The sequence below is a fragment of the Musca autumnalis genome, unplaced genomic scaffold (assembly GCF_047663935.1).
Source record: "Musca autumnalis isolate F117 unplaced genomic scaffold, ASM4766393v1 scaffold_5, whole genome shotgun sequence".
In the NCBI taxonomy this organism is placed as follows: Eukaryota; Metazoa; Arthropoda; class Insecta; order Diptera; family Muscidae; genus Musca; species Musca autumnalis.
The window spans coordinates 38,739,652-38,756,985 of NW_027412088.1; the positions used below are offsets into that span (position 1 = coordinate 38,739,652).

Genomic DNA, 17,334 nt, shown 5'->3' on the forward strand with positions numbered 1-17,334 from the left:
AATCAGACATAAAATTGAGGAATACAAATATAACACAGAAGACAGCGCTTGCAGAACACTGTAAGCATAATAACCACTCACCAAACATCGACGAAGTGAGAATATTGCAAACAGAAAACAATTACAACAAAAGACTCACACTAGAGATGCTACACATAAATAGCTTAACAACAACAAAAAGAATAAACCACAAAACAGATACGGACAACACAGCTTATTGTTACAGGCAGCTTACACAGAGAAGAGATCGAGTAATTAGTAAATAACATCCAGTGCAATAATAACTCTTGACGACGGTAGACATGCTACGCTAGTTTTAAGTTTTATTGTTAATGATATTTACACGTAAGCGATCTTTTATTCTCCTGTGATTATACAAACAACAATTATTTATTTATTTATACATTTTATTTAGTTTGTAACAATTCTGTGATATAGATTATAAGTCGTACTTTATTATTATTACTTTTGTTTTTCATTTTGTAGATAAAATTAAACTCCCTGAAGATGGAATTCAAAGAATTCCGAAATATTGGAAAATAAAAATGGAAAAATAAAAATCAAGCTAATGACCTCAAGCTCAAAAAAACCACTTCTATTTATTTTACGTTTTATATTTAATAGTTTATAATTTATATTTTATATATTATAGGTTTTATATGTTTATTTTTTATTTTATGTTTTATATTTTTTTAATATTTTAATATTTTAACGAATACATATAGGAGATATGAGTGCGTTGTTATGGAGCTACTATGGTATTTTTGTATGTTTCAGGAGTCAACACTCCTCCGAAAGCCTCACCGCCTATAAGTATTCCTAATGATTTAGATATATCATAGTAAAACATAATTTTTAAGAAGTATCTCAACGTATGATACTTAATAGCTGTAGCCTTGGTCAATTCCTTCTCAACTATAAGTACTTGTGTAAATAATGATGACTTATACTGACTGCTAAGTCTTCAAAATTCCATTGAAATTGCATATACGTAACAAATACATGAAATCGACCGAAAATATATATGGGAGCTATATTCCTATATGAACCGATCTCGATATAATTTGTCAAATTTAGTTTTAGACCAAATCCCGTCTCACATTCCAATTTTCAGTGAAATTGAACATACATAGCGTGTTTTGTGCATAAAATACAGAAAATCAGCCGAAAATATATATGGGAGCTATATTTATATCTGAACCGGTTTCGATATAATTTGTCCCATTTATTTCTAGAACGAATTCCGTCACACTTTCCAAATTTCAGTGAAATTGGACATAAATAGTGTGTCCAAATCTGAACCGGTATCGATATAATTTGGCACATTTATTTCTAGACCAAGTTCTGTAACTCATTCCAAATTTCACCGAAATTGGACATATATAGCGTGCTTGGTGCATAAAATACAGGAAATCGGCCGAAAATATATATAGGAGCTATATACAAATATTAACCGATTTTGATATAATTTTGCACATTTATTTCTAAACCAAGTTCCGTCACACGTTTTTAATGTCATTGAAATTGGACATATATAGCGTGTTTGGTGCATCAAATGTGGAAAATCGGCGAAAATATATATTGGAGCTGTATCCAAATCTGAACCGATTTCGATATAATTCGGCACATTTACATATGTATGTGTAGACCAAATTTCGTTACACATTCCAAATTTCAGCGAAATTGGACATATGTAGCGTGTTTGGTGCTTCAAATGCGGAAAATCGGCCGAAAATATATATGGGAGCTATATCCAAATCTGAACCGATTTCGATATAGTTTGGCACATTTATTTCTAAACCAAGTTCAATATTTGAATGGAATAAGCGTTATTTTAGTTATTAGTAGGCTTATATTTATTCATTCGTGCAACAAAAAATAATTTTTGAATTTTTTTTTATTTCATGAATTTTTTTATTTTAAAAAATTATTTTTTTTTAAAATCGATTTGTGCGTGAACTTTTTTTATATCTCAATGGAATAAACGATAGCGTAGTGATTAATAGGCAAAAGTTCATTCATCCCTGCTACAGGAAACCATTTTTGAGAAAAAATTTCAAAAAGTCATAACCCTATTGCATATACATATGTATGTATGTATGTATGTATGTTTGGCGACGACGGAAATGACAAATAATTTCAAAAAAAAATTGTTCTTGCCCTTTTGCAAAACTGTTTGATTGTTATTTCTTTTTGGCTTATTTAGTTTTATTTCCCCCATATTATCCATATACTCATAAGAAAATTTGATAGTTTTGGGAAGGAAAGAAAATAATAACAAAATATAATAATAATTCAAGCGAAAACAAGCTAACATCCGGTTTGGCACGGTCTATCTAAATATACGAATTTGTTATTTGTTTGGAGAGAGATGTGTAGGATTCCTTATTTAGTTAGATGTTTGTAGACAGAACAGTTGTCCCAAAAGGTGACAATGAGAAGGTTATCGAAATGCGAATCACCTCTATAGTCTCCCTAATGGCAATAAACGCAACACCTCACACCCCATTACGCAGCTGCTAAGCGCCCCGGAAATGCATCATTCCTGTTATTGTATTGCAACCGCCTCCATAATAAGTTAGTGAGATTGTAGACTTTATGAATCGGACAAACAATATGGGTAGCTTAGGTAGGTTACATCTACAGCCGCTCGATAATCGAGCAGAAGGTACGACTCTCATTGACAGCTAATCGATTTTGTCTCGACGAAAAAGACATTGAAGGAAGCGAGTTAGAAGGTCGAAATGTTCTACAAAAATAATCCTCTTTCGATCTGAAGATATGTCATCTCATAAATAAGCTAAAGCAACAGTTAATAAAAATATAACGCTAATTTCAGATGCCTTACAGGGTCTTTAGCAGAAACTTCACAGAATAATCAGTTGAACTACATCAGCATGAATTCCGAATGGCCTTCGTTGCTGTCAGCCATGCTAAGCTGTTCGAGAAAATAGGCCAGTCGCTTGTGAAATTTAGAAACAAGAAGTTGAAGGGTATTTCCCAAGGAGGAACGATATCTGCAGAACTTTTAACCTCTACTTTCTGAACGTCGCACAGTATTGCCGCGTGGACAAAAATCAAAGAATGTGACGTTAACTTTTACATATGTTTATGTTTTTTTCTTATAGTAAACACATCTGATACAAGGAATCTGAAAGTATTTTGTCGATATGTGCATTCATAATCTATAAATATGACAAATATTTCCCAGGTGATCTAAGGCGATAATCAAGAAATCAACATTCAAATTTGATAAAAAAAATTCAAAATTCTTAATATTTAGTAGAGCAGATCTTTTGATTGCCACCTATTGCCACCATGGCTCCTGTTTTCCGTTAATTGGACATCTCTTCCAAATCAAAATGTTTAAAAACATTCTGCCCATCCCTGCAACCTTCTGCTACAACTCGTTCAATTTTGATCTAATAGCCTTCAAATTTCGTATGTGTTCTTTTCTTAGGCCCCTGAGTAGCTACACCGATTTTTACAACAATCAGTTCAGATTCAGATATAGCCCCTATATATATCTTTCCCCGATTTTGCTATAACTCGGTCCATTTTAACCGAATGGCCTTCAAATTTAATATGTGATATTTTCTTAGGCTCCTGAGTAGTTTCACCGATTTTAGCAAAAATCGGTTCAGATTTGCATATAGACCCTATATATATATCTTTCTCCGATTTTGCTATAATTCGCTCAATTTTTGATGAATAACCTTCAAATTTAACATGGGATTCCTCAGTTTTACCGTTGACCTGGGTTGATGAATGTTTGCACAAGTGATTATGAGGGCACAAGCCTAAGAAAAGATTCCATGTTAAATTTGAAGGTTATTTTTAAAAAATTGACCGATTTATAGCAAAATCGGTGAAAGATATATATGGAGGCTATATCCAAATCTGTACCGATTTTTGCGAAATCAAATCAAAATCGGTAAAACTGAACAGGGGCCTGGGGAAACGTCCCATGTTAAATTTGAAGACTATTTATCAAAAATTGAGCGATTTATAGCAAAATCGGAGAAAAATATATATATGAGCTATATCCAAACCTGGGTGCCACCGTGGTGCAATGGTACGCACGCCCGCCTTGCACGCAGAAGGTCGGGGGTTCGATTCCCCGGCCAAGCAACATCAAACATTTTTCAACGGTGGCAAAATACCCCTCAGAAATGTTGGCGACATTTCCTGAGTATTTCAGCCTTGAAAAACTTCTCTAAAAATGGTGTCTTAAGACACGCCGTTCGGACTCGGCGATAGACAGTAGGTCCCATATCATTGTGCTAAATATGAATCGGGGTGCACTCATTGATATGAGAGAAGTCTCCCTTGTCCCGTATGTTATATCCAAACCTGAACCGATTTTTACGAAAATTGGTGAAACTACTCAGGAGCCTAAGAAAATATCACATATTAACTTTGAAGGCTATTCGATTAAAATTGACCGAGTTATAGGAAAATCGGGAAAAGTTATATATGGGGGCTTTATCCAAATCTGAACCGATATGGACCAAAGTTGATATTTTTCATTCCTGTGCGCTCATAAGTACTTGTGCAAAAATTCATCAACCTAGGTCAACGCCTTCTATTTTTGTCCACATTTGTATGGAAGCGGCAACACTGTGCGTCGCACACTGTCGCGAGTTCATATAACTGTGGCCAAAAATAGAAGATGTTGTCGTAGATGCAACAATTTTGGTACACGTACCTATTATTTACTTACAGTCTTCAGGACAAAAAATTGGGATGGTCGGTCCACGTTATTATATAGTCCCCATAGAACCGTACCTCCCGAATTTCGGCATTTTGAAAGTTTTAGATACAATGACCAAACGAAAGTATTAAAATTTGGTAGTTTGTCTTCGGCAAAGGTATCAAACATTCCAACAGAGAATTGTGGGTGTAGGTTCACGTTTTGATATAGCCCCCATACAACGGTACCTCCCGATTATCGGTATTTTGAAGATTGTAGCCTCATTATTACACCGAAATTGCTGGAATTTGGTATTTAGTTTCGTTGGGGGCATAATACTCGTACTTTCACCCCATTTTCGGTATTTTGGAGGTTTTATCATGATTATCACACCGAAATGGCTGAAATTTGGTATTAAGTCTTCGTTAGTGGGCTTATAACGTTCTACCGGAAATCTGTCGGTATAAGTTCTCGTCTTCCTATAGCCCCCATAGAACCGTGCCTCCTCATTTTCGGTATTTTGAGTGTTGTGGCCTTAATATCCACCCGAAATGACTGAAATTTGGTGCTTAGTCTTCATATTGTTTGTGAGCATATTGAATATATCAAACCCTTGTCTTTATATATGAGAAATTTCCTTTAAAAACATTTTTTGACCGATTAGCGGGCAAAAACGGTAATTTTTTTGTAAAAAATCGAATTTTGACTTTCGCTGTTCACCATTTTTTTTTAATTTATATTTTTAAAATTCTCCCGTTTAAAGCAAGATTATTAGGTACTTAATAAGCCAACAAAAATATATGATGATCGGTTCATTCGTTTTCGCGCTATAGCCAACACCGCAAAACGCTTTGTTAAAAAGGGTGTATCCTCTGACTGAGGTGGTCGCTGAAAAAGAGAAATGACATGTTCGTCTGCAAACCTCTGCAGCTGGAACCTTTATACGTTTGAAGTACTCACTTTTCACAACTCAAACAACAAATAATATCGATATACACTTTTATGCAATTGTTTTCCCACTCCATTAATTTTAAAATTTGGTTCATAAAATCGATTTACTAAGTACCGCAGACTTGGGTAGATGTAAACCAGAGGTCCGCAAAATGCATATAAAAGGCACACTCTATTGCCTTTTCTCAAAAGCGAATAGTGCAGTGCCTTGCATATAAAAGATATGAATGTGCAAAAAGCAGATTCATCCCAAAAAATGATTCACTGCTTTAGTGCATGCTTGCTTGCTTTTACATTTGTATTCACACGATTCGCAAATGCAGTATGCACAATACTGCATACCACCACACAGTATCGTACCATCTTCTGTTTGAATAAATGAATACATTTGCCAATTTTCGCTTTTTCTTTGAGTTTCTTTAATAATAGGATAAACTAAACTAGTAATTGTTTTTATTGTCTCAACATTAATTTTTTTATGTTTATTAAAATGTAAATTTGACCAGAAATATCTACTGCTTTTTGTAATGCAACGTGCTTTTTCGAAGGCAGCGTGCAAAAAAAAGGCAACGAGCTCTTGTAGTGTGTTGTGTGTGTGCAATTGGCACACACTCATGAAAGTAAAGGCAAAGCAAGCAATAGCATTAAACAGAGATGGCAATAGCAAGCAATGAAAAAAGCACGAAATCGCGAATATGCTTTAAAAGCGAGTGGCATTTTGCGGACCTCTGATGTAAACACCATATGATCACTATTAACTACCAAACAAAATTAAATCTATGTTTACTACATCCAAAACAATCTTAAAAATTTATTTTAGAACGATAAATTACTTTAAATATTAAAATTTTGGAGCATAATACAAGATATTAATTTAAGTAAAATAATGACAAAAATACACATTTCCAACAATTATCGGATTTGAACCTTCACATGGACAAAACTACTTGACAAATCAATACCATAAATAAAATTCCTTCAAATTGAAATGTTTACTTTATATTCTCATCAATAAATTTGTATTCCGAAGTACATGACTTTGATCATTTTTGACCACGGTCGTGACACTGTGCGTCGTAATGTATGCGTATGATTGTATGATCAAGCTGTCGGGTCATATTACTAATGACATATGTACATTTATGGTAGGTTAATGCCTACATCGCGAACTTAGTGCATTTCTTCCATCTAAGGAACATGCAAATATCAGCATACTGTTCGCGACTTGGACTGCCGAATGTCGTTCTGATTCCGACTACTAAATACCCCAAAATAGTTTTAAGTCGCCCGTACAAGCCTCTGCTATTTGCAATAAGATCTGTGTTAGGAACAAGGTCCTCAGGTTGCTGCCTACCAGCCAGGACTGCATCAGGTGACTCCTTATGACCATCTTCGTGAGGAGGTTAAGATTTTATCGGTTAATCAGCACAACAAAACGTTGTCGATTCAGTGTTATCGCCATGAACATCCTCCAAAAATCTTGTGGATAGGCTTCCCCGATCTAGGGTGAGATCAGCATTGACACTGGTGCAGTTGCGGTGGCCATACTTGGAGTTTACACCATCCAATGCTGGAGAAGAACATCAACCAAGGCAAACTCGAGTGTTTTTAGCTCAACTGAGTTCCGAACGATACAGCAGCCTTATTTTGTATTAGGCCATCTTGGGCTTTATGGTATTTACTGCCAGACATGCTTAAGCAGATTCTACATTTTCAAAGTAATGTTTTACGGCTAATCAATCAATGATTCGGAATTTGAATTTGATGTGCATTTTATTTCCAATTTTAATGTTAATACAAAATCTCTTTAATTTGCAATCCTTGCCATCTTTGTTAACCATCAAATCGACTTTAATAATTTGTTACCAATAAATTCTTTGAAAACCGCAAATATTTTATATTAACTGCATTTTGTTATATCTCAAAATACCAGCACATTTAAAACACCCACAAATATTTAAGTTACATGGTCATGCCAATAACCAATGATTTAATTAATGTAATTAATATTTACATATGTATGTATGTGTGTGTTTGTGCCTCATTTACCACCCCATTTACACAAGCATAAACACAAAATGACATAACTAAATATGAAAGAAAAACCAAAACAAATTACATTAATAAAACTGACCACAAAGTCGGTAAGAAATTCTTTGTTTTGCCTAATTGTGTGGAAAGGCGGACGGGGGAGGTCCTAACCATTGACCATTTGTATATGACCTACATAAAGAAATCATATTAGTGTATGTAAGTGTGCTTTAAGCCAAAAATCACACAACAATTTGTATTACATTGGCCTATTATCGATAGAGATATAGAGGGTAAAAATGAAATGTATGTTAACTTAAGTGGAAGCCTAATGTAGAAGAAGCCATCATATCCTTACGCACACAAATATTGATTCGATTGTTGTAGCCTCTTATAAATAGAATCAAATATTTAAATATGACCACCATAACGGTGGCAATTAATATTTGCTCATTCTGTAGCTTCAATTTATGGTAAGAAGTGGTCATGCTTTGCTACAACGAGGAGCAATTGGAAAGTTGGGATAACAAGGAGAAATATGACTGGCCGCTTCCAAGCAAAATCCTGAAAATGTAGAATGAAGCTAACAAAATTAAAAATGAATTGTAACTTGTTGCTTCCAAGCAAAATCCTGAAAATCTTAAATTAAAAAAATGAAAAATGAATTTTAACCGTTATTTTTTTGTTAATCCCTCCAGCGATTTTTTTGTTTTTGGATTTTCTTATCTATGAACACTGTTGTTTCAGAATCCGCAAAAAACGTTGCAGGTGTAAGCAGTTTTCATTTAATGTCACCGTACATGACATTGTTTTATAAGAAGGCGATACACTCAGTGCATTGTCCCAATTTGAACTTCTGTATCTCGAAAATAGTAACACCTAGGCAAAAGTCATAAAGATCAATCTTGTAGAGAATTTTCACTGCCGCTCCGATATGACTTGCGGTTTCCCAGCAAAGCCATAAAAACCTAAAAAGACCCTAAAAATGTGAACTTTGACCGCGATTTATTTGAAAATCCCTCGGGCGATTTTTTTGTTTTTGATTTTCTCATTGATGAACAATGTAGTTACAAAATCTGCAAAACCTTCCCAGGTGTAAGCACCTTTCGTTTAAAGTTAGTTAAGGCGCACCGTGAGATATAACCATGTCCGCCTGTCCTTTCGTCTGTTGAAATCAAGATACAGCTCGCAATTTTAAGATAGATCTGTGTAATTTCGTATAGGGGTTAATATGGGATTTATCGGTCCACGTTTTTTATAGCCCCCATAGAACGATACATCCCGATATTCGGTATTTTGAAGGTTATGGCCTCAATTTCCCACCGAAATGGTTGGAATTTAATATTTATTCTTCCTTGACCGTATAAAACTTTCCACCTGAATGTTGTTGGTATAGGTAAACGTTTTCATAAAGCCTCCATAGAACAGTCCATCCCGATTTTGAAATTTAGTCTTCGTTGGGGCTATAAAACTTTCCAGCTGGAATTTGTCGGTATTACTTACTTACTAAGCTGGCCCATTACAGAACATTTGTTCTATAGGTTGAACTAAGAAAATATCTCCATTTCTCTCTGTCTTTTGCTTCTCTTTCTGTAATGCGCCTTGTCATCTCTTCGTCCACTTGTTTGCGCCATCTATTCTTTGGCCTGCCAATTCTGCGTGCACCGCCAAGCGGCTCATATTTATAGGCTTTTTTAGCGGGTTCAGCATCGCTCTTTCTTGTGATATCGCCAGCCAACGCAATCGTTGCATCTCAATACGTTTAACTATATTGATGTCGTTGTATAGCAGATACAGCTCGTGGTTCATACGACGTCGATATTCACCGTCAACGCAGATTGGTCCGTAGATCTTTCGAAGAATTTTTCTCTCAAACACAACAAGCACTGCCTTATCTGCCTGCACGGGTAGTATTAGTGTTTTGTAAAGCGTTATTTTTATTTGACACGATGTGGCTTTGTTTTTAAACAGCTTACTTAAGCCAAAGTAGCATCTGTTAGCAAATAAAGTTCTTCGTTGTATTTCACAACTGATGTCGTAAGTTGTGTTTACGGCGGTACCGATGTAGACAAAGTCTTTTACTACCTCAAAATTATAGGAACCAACGTCAACAGTTGGCCCGATCTCTATGGACGCATTGCTCGTCGACACCATCAACTTAGTCTTCCCGCCGTTTACCGCCAGACCCACTTTAGCAGATTCTCCTTCGACCTTCATAAAGGTATCTGTTACTTCTTTTACTGATCATCCCATGATGTCTATATCATCAGAATAAGCAACTAACATGTGGCTATTGGCGTTTGCCTCTCGAATAACCTTTCCCAGCAGGATGTTGAAGAGATCACACGAGGGGCTGTCTCCTTGCCTGAAACCTCTTTTGGTACAAAATTCTTCGGAGAGGTTCTTTCCTATTTTAAATGAGGATCTCGTGTCAGTTAAAGTCATTTTTCAAAGCCGAGTGAGCTTTGCGGGGATACCAAATTAATACATGGCCTGGAATACCTTTAAACGTAGTGGGCTGTTCAAGGCTGCTTTATAATCGACAAAAAGGTGGTAGGTGTAGATCTGCATCTCTTGGGTCTTCTCCAGGATTTGCCGCAGGGTAAATATCTGGTCCATAGTGGACTTGCCAGGTCTAAAGCCGCAATGGTATGTCCCAATTATCTCGTTGACCGTAGGCTTTAGTCGTTCGCACAATATCCCTGACACGATCTTGTAGGCAATCGGGAGTAGACTTATGCCCCTATAGTTAGAGCATACAGTCTTATCTCCTTTCTTATGGACGGGGCACAGGATACTCAGGTTCCAATCGTCGGGTACACCTTATCAGCGTGTCGCCTCCGGTTTTGAACAGCTCGGCTGGTAAGCCATCGGCTCCTGCTGCCTTATTATTCTTCAGCCGGTTTATTGCTGTCTTTACCTCATCTTGGCTAGGCGGTATACATTCAATACCATCTTCTGGGATTGGATCTGTGGTATCTTTGTCGTCTTCGCTGGATACCAAGAGGTTTGAAAAATGCTCTTTCCATATCCTGAGCACACTATCTGCATCAGTTACCAAATTACTTTGCTGGTCTCTACAGGAGGACTTGCCTGTACCAAAGTCATCAGTTTGATGCTTCACTCTTTGTAGAATTTTCGGACTTCATCCTGGCTCCTGTTCATCTCGATTTTTCACACTCCCGCTTTTCCATCTCTCTCTCTTTTTCCTGCGAAAAAGACGTTTCTCCTTTCTCCCGATATATCTCTCTGGTGCGCTACGCGTTGCTACTGATTGTAAAGTAGCCCTATATGCCGCATTTTTCTCTTCGGTAGCAGCACGACACTCCTGATCATACCATGGATTCCTTGGTGGAGGTCTCTGGTATCCAAGTATGGATTTTGCGGCTGTTTGCATGGAGTGGGCAATACTTTGCCATTGTGCTGATATGTTATCGGAATGAGAAGTGCTTTGATTAAGCAATTGGGCTAGTTGAGTGGAATATGCTGTGGCTATCTGTTGTGATTGCAGCTTACCGATGCCTATCTTTTGTGTTGTGTCTGTTCGTACTTTGTTTGCTACGTTTAACCGGGTGCGTACCTTTACTGCAACTAGGTAGTGGTCCGAGTCTATGTTTGCTACTCGGAACGAACGCATATCCAACACGCTCGATGAATGTCTTCCATCTATCACAACGTGATCAATTTGATTTCTTGTTTTCTAATCTACAGACAGCCAGGTGCCCTTATGGATGTCGATATGTTTAAATCGGGTGCTGCTAACTACCATGTTTTTTGCCGCTGCGAAGTCTATCAGCCTCATGTCATTGTCAGATGTTTCATTGTGGAGACTGAATTTTCCGACTGTTGGGCCAAAGATATTTTCCTTTCCAATTTTGGCATTAAAATCGCCTAGAATAATTTTAGTGTCGTGGGCAGGACAACGGTCATATGTTTCTTCTAAGCGCTCATAAAATATATCTTTGGTCTGTTCGTCCTTGTCTTCAGTGGGAGCATGAGCGCAAATAAAGCTGATGTTGAAGAATTTTGCTTTTATTCGAATTGTAGCAAGTCTTTCATTCACGGGTATAAAGCTGGAGACCAGGTATTTTAACCTCCGACCAACTACAAAACCGCAACCAAACTCATGCAGCTATAATACAGTGCGTCACCTTTAGATGTTGTTGTGACGCCTTTCCCGTTCCATCGTATTTCTTGTATGGCAGTAATGTCGGCCTTGTACTTTTCAAGTACATCTGCCAATGCTTAAATACACTGGAATTTGTCGATATAGGTTCACGTTTTCATACACCCCCATAGAAAGGTACCCCCGATTTTCGGTATATTGAAGGTCTTAGCCTCATTAACACACCGAAATAGCTTAAATTTGGTATTTTGTCTTCGTTGGACTATAAAACTTTCCACCTGGATTTTGTCGGTATAGGTCCACTTTTTATATAGCCCCCAACCCCCACCCCCCACCTATAACAGTACCTCCCAATTTTTGGGTGTTGTGAAGGTTATGGCCCCAATATCGCACTGAAATGCCTGAAATGTAGAATTAATTCTTCTTTGGGCGTATACAACTTTCCACCTGACATTGTTAGGTATATGTCCACGTTTTCACATAGCCTCCGTAGAACGGTACCTTCCGATTTTAGGTATCTTGAATGTTTTAGCCTCATTAACACACTGAAATACCGGAAATTTGGTATTTCGTCTTCGTTGGAACTATAAAACTTTCTATCTGAATGTTGTAGGCATAGGTCTACGCCCACTTAGAACAGTAACTCCGAATTTCCGGTATTTTAAAGGTTGTGTCCTTAATATCGACCGAAATGGCTGGAATTTGATATTTAGTCTTCGTTAATGGTATAAAACTTTCCATCTGAATGTTGTTGGTAAAGGTCCAAGCCTTCATACAGCCCCCATAGAACGTTAGCGATATCACAATATATATATATATATATATATATATATATATATATATATATATATATATATATATATATATATATATATATATATATATATATATATATATATTTCTTTACTGAGAATTGTTTAGAAGATCATCATATATTTGGTAACAAAAAAAAAAAAGTGTATTCTTTTCAGTGTCTTCCTTTATTACAGGAAAATGAGATAACAATTCAAATAATTATTTAATTTTGCCTAAAAGTATGCATCACGCATATACATCTTAGAGCTAGTAACTCATCAGATTTTATATACATAGATATTTTTAATTCATTAATTTTAACATAATTTCCAAATTTTCTTTAACTTTTTCCCCATTGTTCACTTACCATCATTAATTTTCCACCAAAATGAAAAAAACTACGGGTTAACTTCAAATAATAAGAGAACAAAATAAATTGTCGGTTTTCCACTGTCAACAAAGAAAATAAACAAATTATCACTTACAAACATGACCAGTGCCAAACCAAACCAATGCTTTGTTTTTGTTTTTTTTTTGTCATGAAGAATCTTTGGAAAATCTTTGTAAGCAATTATTTTCTCAATGTTGTGATTGGTTTCGTGGGACGGGCGGATAGACGGGCGTCGTCTGGTATATGTGTATATAAGTGAACAGCGTCAACAGCACTAATGACGCCATATGACTTGTACTTGACCATTAATTATGGTAACAAATTGTTAACGCAAACAGTTTTTATCCTTATGTTGTTTAGCTTTTTGACCTTTGATTGATTAAGCAAATAAAACGAGAGATTTATTGCTGTTTCATCCCGACGTTTCGTCGCTATTTGGCGACTTTTTCAAGGGAATTGTCTATTTAATAAAAAATAAAATTACAATTAAATTTTATACAAAAACAACATGAATGTAAACAGAGTTGCACTTACAATATTATGATATTAAGACGCGTTACATTGAATCTATACTAATTAAACATATAAAACAATAAACACGACTTAAGAACTAATATCACAGCTCGTTTACGTTATTGCGAATCCATAACTTGCGCTTATGTTGTCAGTGTCTTCCTTTAAATTAATTGTCCGTCCAATGTTTTGTTGTATTCTTAAGCTTTCTATCAACATTCTCCTTTTTTCTTTCCTCTCTTTATCTAATATTTTGACGTTGTCAAAATCTATTGTGTGGCCTGTGTTTAGAGCATGTTGGGCTAGAGCTGTTGTTTCTTTTTTCTTTTCTATGTCCATTTTATGCTCTCCCATTCTAATATTCAGTGCTCTCTTAGTAGTGCCAATGTAAATTTTATTACAATTGTCATCTATTTTTCCATTACATTGGATTTGGTAGACCACATTGCATTGTTGTTGTTTGTCAACTTTGGCTTTTGTGTTTGTAAATATTGTATTTAAAGTTGTGTTGGGTTTGTATGCAAAGATGACGTTGTTGTTGTTAATTACTTTTCTTAGTTGATAGTTGTCAAAAAGGCCAGGTACGTAAGTTAAACTGTAGAAATGTTTGTCATTTTTTGTTGGTGAGTTTGTAGTATTGCTTGTGATTTGTGGCTTTTCTTCTCTTTTTATTTTATTGGTGATTTCTTCCAATAGCTTATATATAACTTTTATTGGGAAGCTGTTGTTTCTTAAAATGTTTTTTATGGTATTTTTGTTTTTATTGTGGAATTGACTGTCACTGATGGTTAGAATCCTATAGATTAGACTTTTTGCTGTATTCATTATTTGGGATTTTGGTTGTGTCGCATTATAATTAATTATTCGCCCAGAAGAAGTTTCTTTGGTATACCAATCAAAAGTTATTTGGTCTTTATTTCTTTCCAATTTGACATCTAAATATGGTATTGTTCCCTCTTTTTCCAGTTCTATTGTAAATTGTATTTTGTTATGGTATCTGTTTAAAGTATTTAATATTTTATCCGCATCGTCCTTATTAATTATTGCTAAAATATCATCTACATATTTGACTATGTATTTGATATTTATGTCCATATGTTGTAGCTCTGCTAATGTGTCGTCAAGAAGTTTATCTAATACTATATCTGCTATTGTCGGCGAGAGAGGGTTACCCATAGGCATTCCAAATATTTGATTATAAATTTTGTCGTCAAAAGCGAAGTAATTGTTATCTTTTAGGCAAAATTGAAGGATTTGAAGGAAAAGTCTTTTCGGAATCTCTGTGTATTTACTTATGTGATCCCATTTTTCCATTATAATTTTAATTGCTGTGTGGACAGGAATATTTGTGAACAGGGAAACTGCGTCAAATGAGACCAGAATATCAGTTTCTGCTAATTTAAAGTCTTTTAGTCCCTTTTTTAATTGAGTGGAGTTTTTTATGTTATAGTCGTTAGATATAATATTCTTCAGAATTTGGCCAAGAAATTTTGATAGATTGTAACAGGGAACATTTACAGACGATACAATAGGCCGTAATGGTGTGTCGGTTTTGTGAACTTTTGGAAGTCCATATATACGGGGGGCGTTTGCCGAAGAACAATGCAATCTTTTCTTTTCAAATTGGCTGATATAGTTGTTTTTGTGTAGTTCTAGAACAAAGTTGTTGTTGGTTTTTTGCAATTTGATTGTTGGATCTTTTCTTAAAATTTTATAAGTACTTTTATCCTGCAACATCGTTTCCATTTTTCTTGTGTAATCTTCTTTAAACATTGCTACCGTTTTTGTTACCCTTATCTGCTTGAAGTATGATGATTTCTTTATTAGCTTTGAGGAATTTTTTAGTTCTCTCGTATATAGCAGAAATAAATTTCTCCATTGGAGATTCTTTTTTGTTCCTTTTGAAGTTGCTGATTCTGTTTGCTAATTTGGTTCTGCATATTTCTTTTTCGCTTTCTTCTAAATCCAGTATGCATTGTTCAATATCGGCAATGGCATGTAGGGGTGAAAAGTTTGATTTCGTTATCGGCAAAGCAAATTTCTTACCCAAAGATAATATCCACTTGCATTCGAACGGAAAGTCAATGTTAGTTTTATTGTCGAACCAGTGTTCATTGAATTTAAATCCGAAGTTTTGGAACATAATTTCTTTAAGTGTATTTATTTTTCTATTATGCGTTTCTGTCAAACTCTTCTCTATTGCTTTTGTTCTACTGTGTTGTTTTTGTTTGAATGTAAAATGATCTTCTTTGTTTAGAGATTTTTGCAAATAGAGATCGATGCGTTGAATTATTTTATTTGTTGCTTTAATGTTTATGTTGGTTTGAGTGATTTCTAAGTTTAGAATTTTTGTATGGAAATTCCTCTCTATTGTTGTGTATTGTTGTTGTGTTGTATTGTTGTTAAATAAGTGTTTTACCTTATTGGTTGAATTCTTAGTGTGATTTGGAATAATACCATAAGTTCTGCAAGTTAATAGAAATTTAAGTCGCATGTTCTGTTGTGTCTGTCTTTTCATTTCGTTGCAGTATTGTTTCATTGCTTGGCATGTGTCGTTATTGTATTTTAGCGCAATATGTTGGAAGTAGCCCTTCATTGTGTGTTTTTGATGTTGTAGTTTTATTCCTTATTTAATAATTCGGCGGCTGGCTATCCGTCAATAAGTTTTGTGTTGTTATTTTTGGCCAATTTTGTGTTTTTATCCTTATGTTGTTTAGCTTTTTGACCTTTGATTGATTAAGCAAATAAAACGAGAGATTTATTGCTGTTTCATCCCGACGTTTCGTCGCTATTTGGCGACTTTTTCAAGGGAATTGTCTATTTAATAAAAAATAAAATTACAATTAAATTTTATACAAAAACAACATGAATGTAAACAGAGTTGCACTTACAATATTATGATATTAAGACGCGTTACATTGAATCTATACTAATTAAACATATAAAACAATAAACACGACTTAAGAACTAATATCACAGCTCGTTTACGTTATTGCGAATCCATAACTTGCGCTTATGTTGTCAGTGTCTTCCTTTAAATTAATTGTCCGTCCAATGTTTTGTTGTATTCTTAAGCTTTCTATCAACATTCTCCTTTTTTCTTTCCTCTCTTTATCTAATATTTTGACGTTGTCAAAATCTATTGTGTGGCCTGTGTTTAGAGCATGTTGGGCTAGAGCTGTTGTTTCTTTTTTCTTTTCTATGTCCATTTTATGCTCTCCCATTCTAATATTCAGTGCTCTCTTAGTAGTGCCAATGTAAATTTTATTACAATTGTCATCTATTTTTCCATTACATTGGATTTGGTAGACCACATTGCATTGTTGTTGTTTGTCAACTTTGGCTTTTGTGTTTGTAAATATTGTATTTAAAGTTGTGTTGGGTTTGTATGCAAAGATGACGTTGTTGTTGTTAATTACTTTTCTTAGTTGATAGTTGTCAAAAAGGCCAGGTACGTAAGTTAAACTGTAGAAATGTTTGTCATTTTTTGTTGGTGAGTTTGTAGTATTGCTTGTGATTTGTGGCTTTTCTTCTCTTTTTATTTTATTGGTGATTTCTTCCAATAGCTTATATATAACTTTTATTGGGAAGCTGTTGTTTCTTAAAATGTTTTTTATGGTATTTTTGTTTTTATTGTGGAATTGACTGTCACTGATGGTTAGAATCCTATAGATTAGACTTTTTGCTGTATTCATTATTTGGGATTTTGGTTGTGTCGCATTATAATTAATTATTCGCCCAGTTTTTGTCGTCGAACAAATTCCCTCTTAACACATACATATATTTATACACTTGCAGACACACTTAAACACTCACTTATGTTCACTGTAAGCA

General features: G+C 35.1%; 1 protein-coding gene across 2 annotated transcripts in view; it reads left to right on the forward strand.

Moving 5' to 3' along the window:
* Sema2a (Semaphorin 2a) overlaps window positions 1–17,334 on the forward strand; it is a 491,368-nt gene that overhangs the window by 300,342 nt on the left and 173,692 nt on the right. The window lies entirely within an intron of this gene.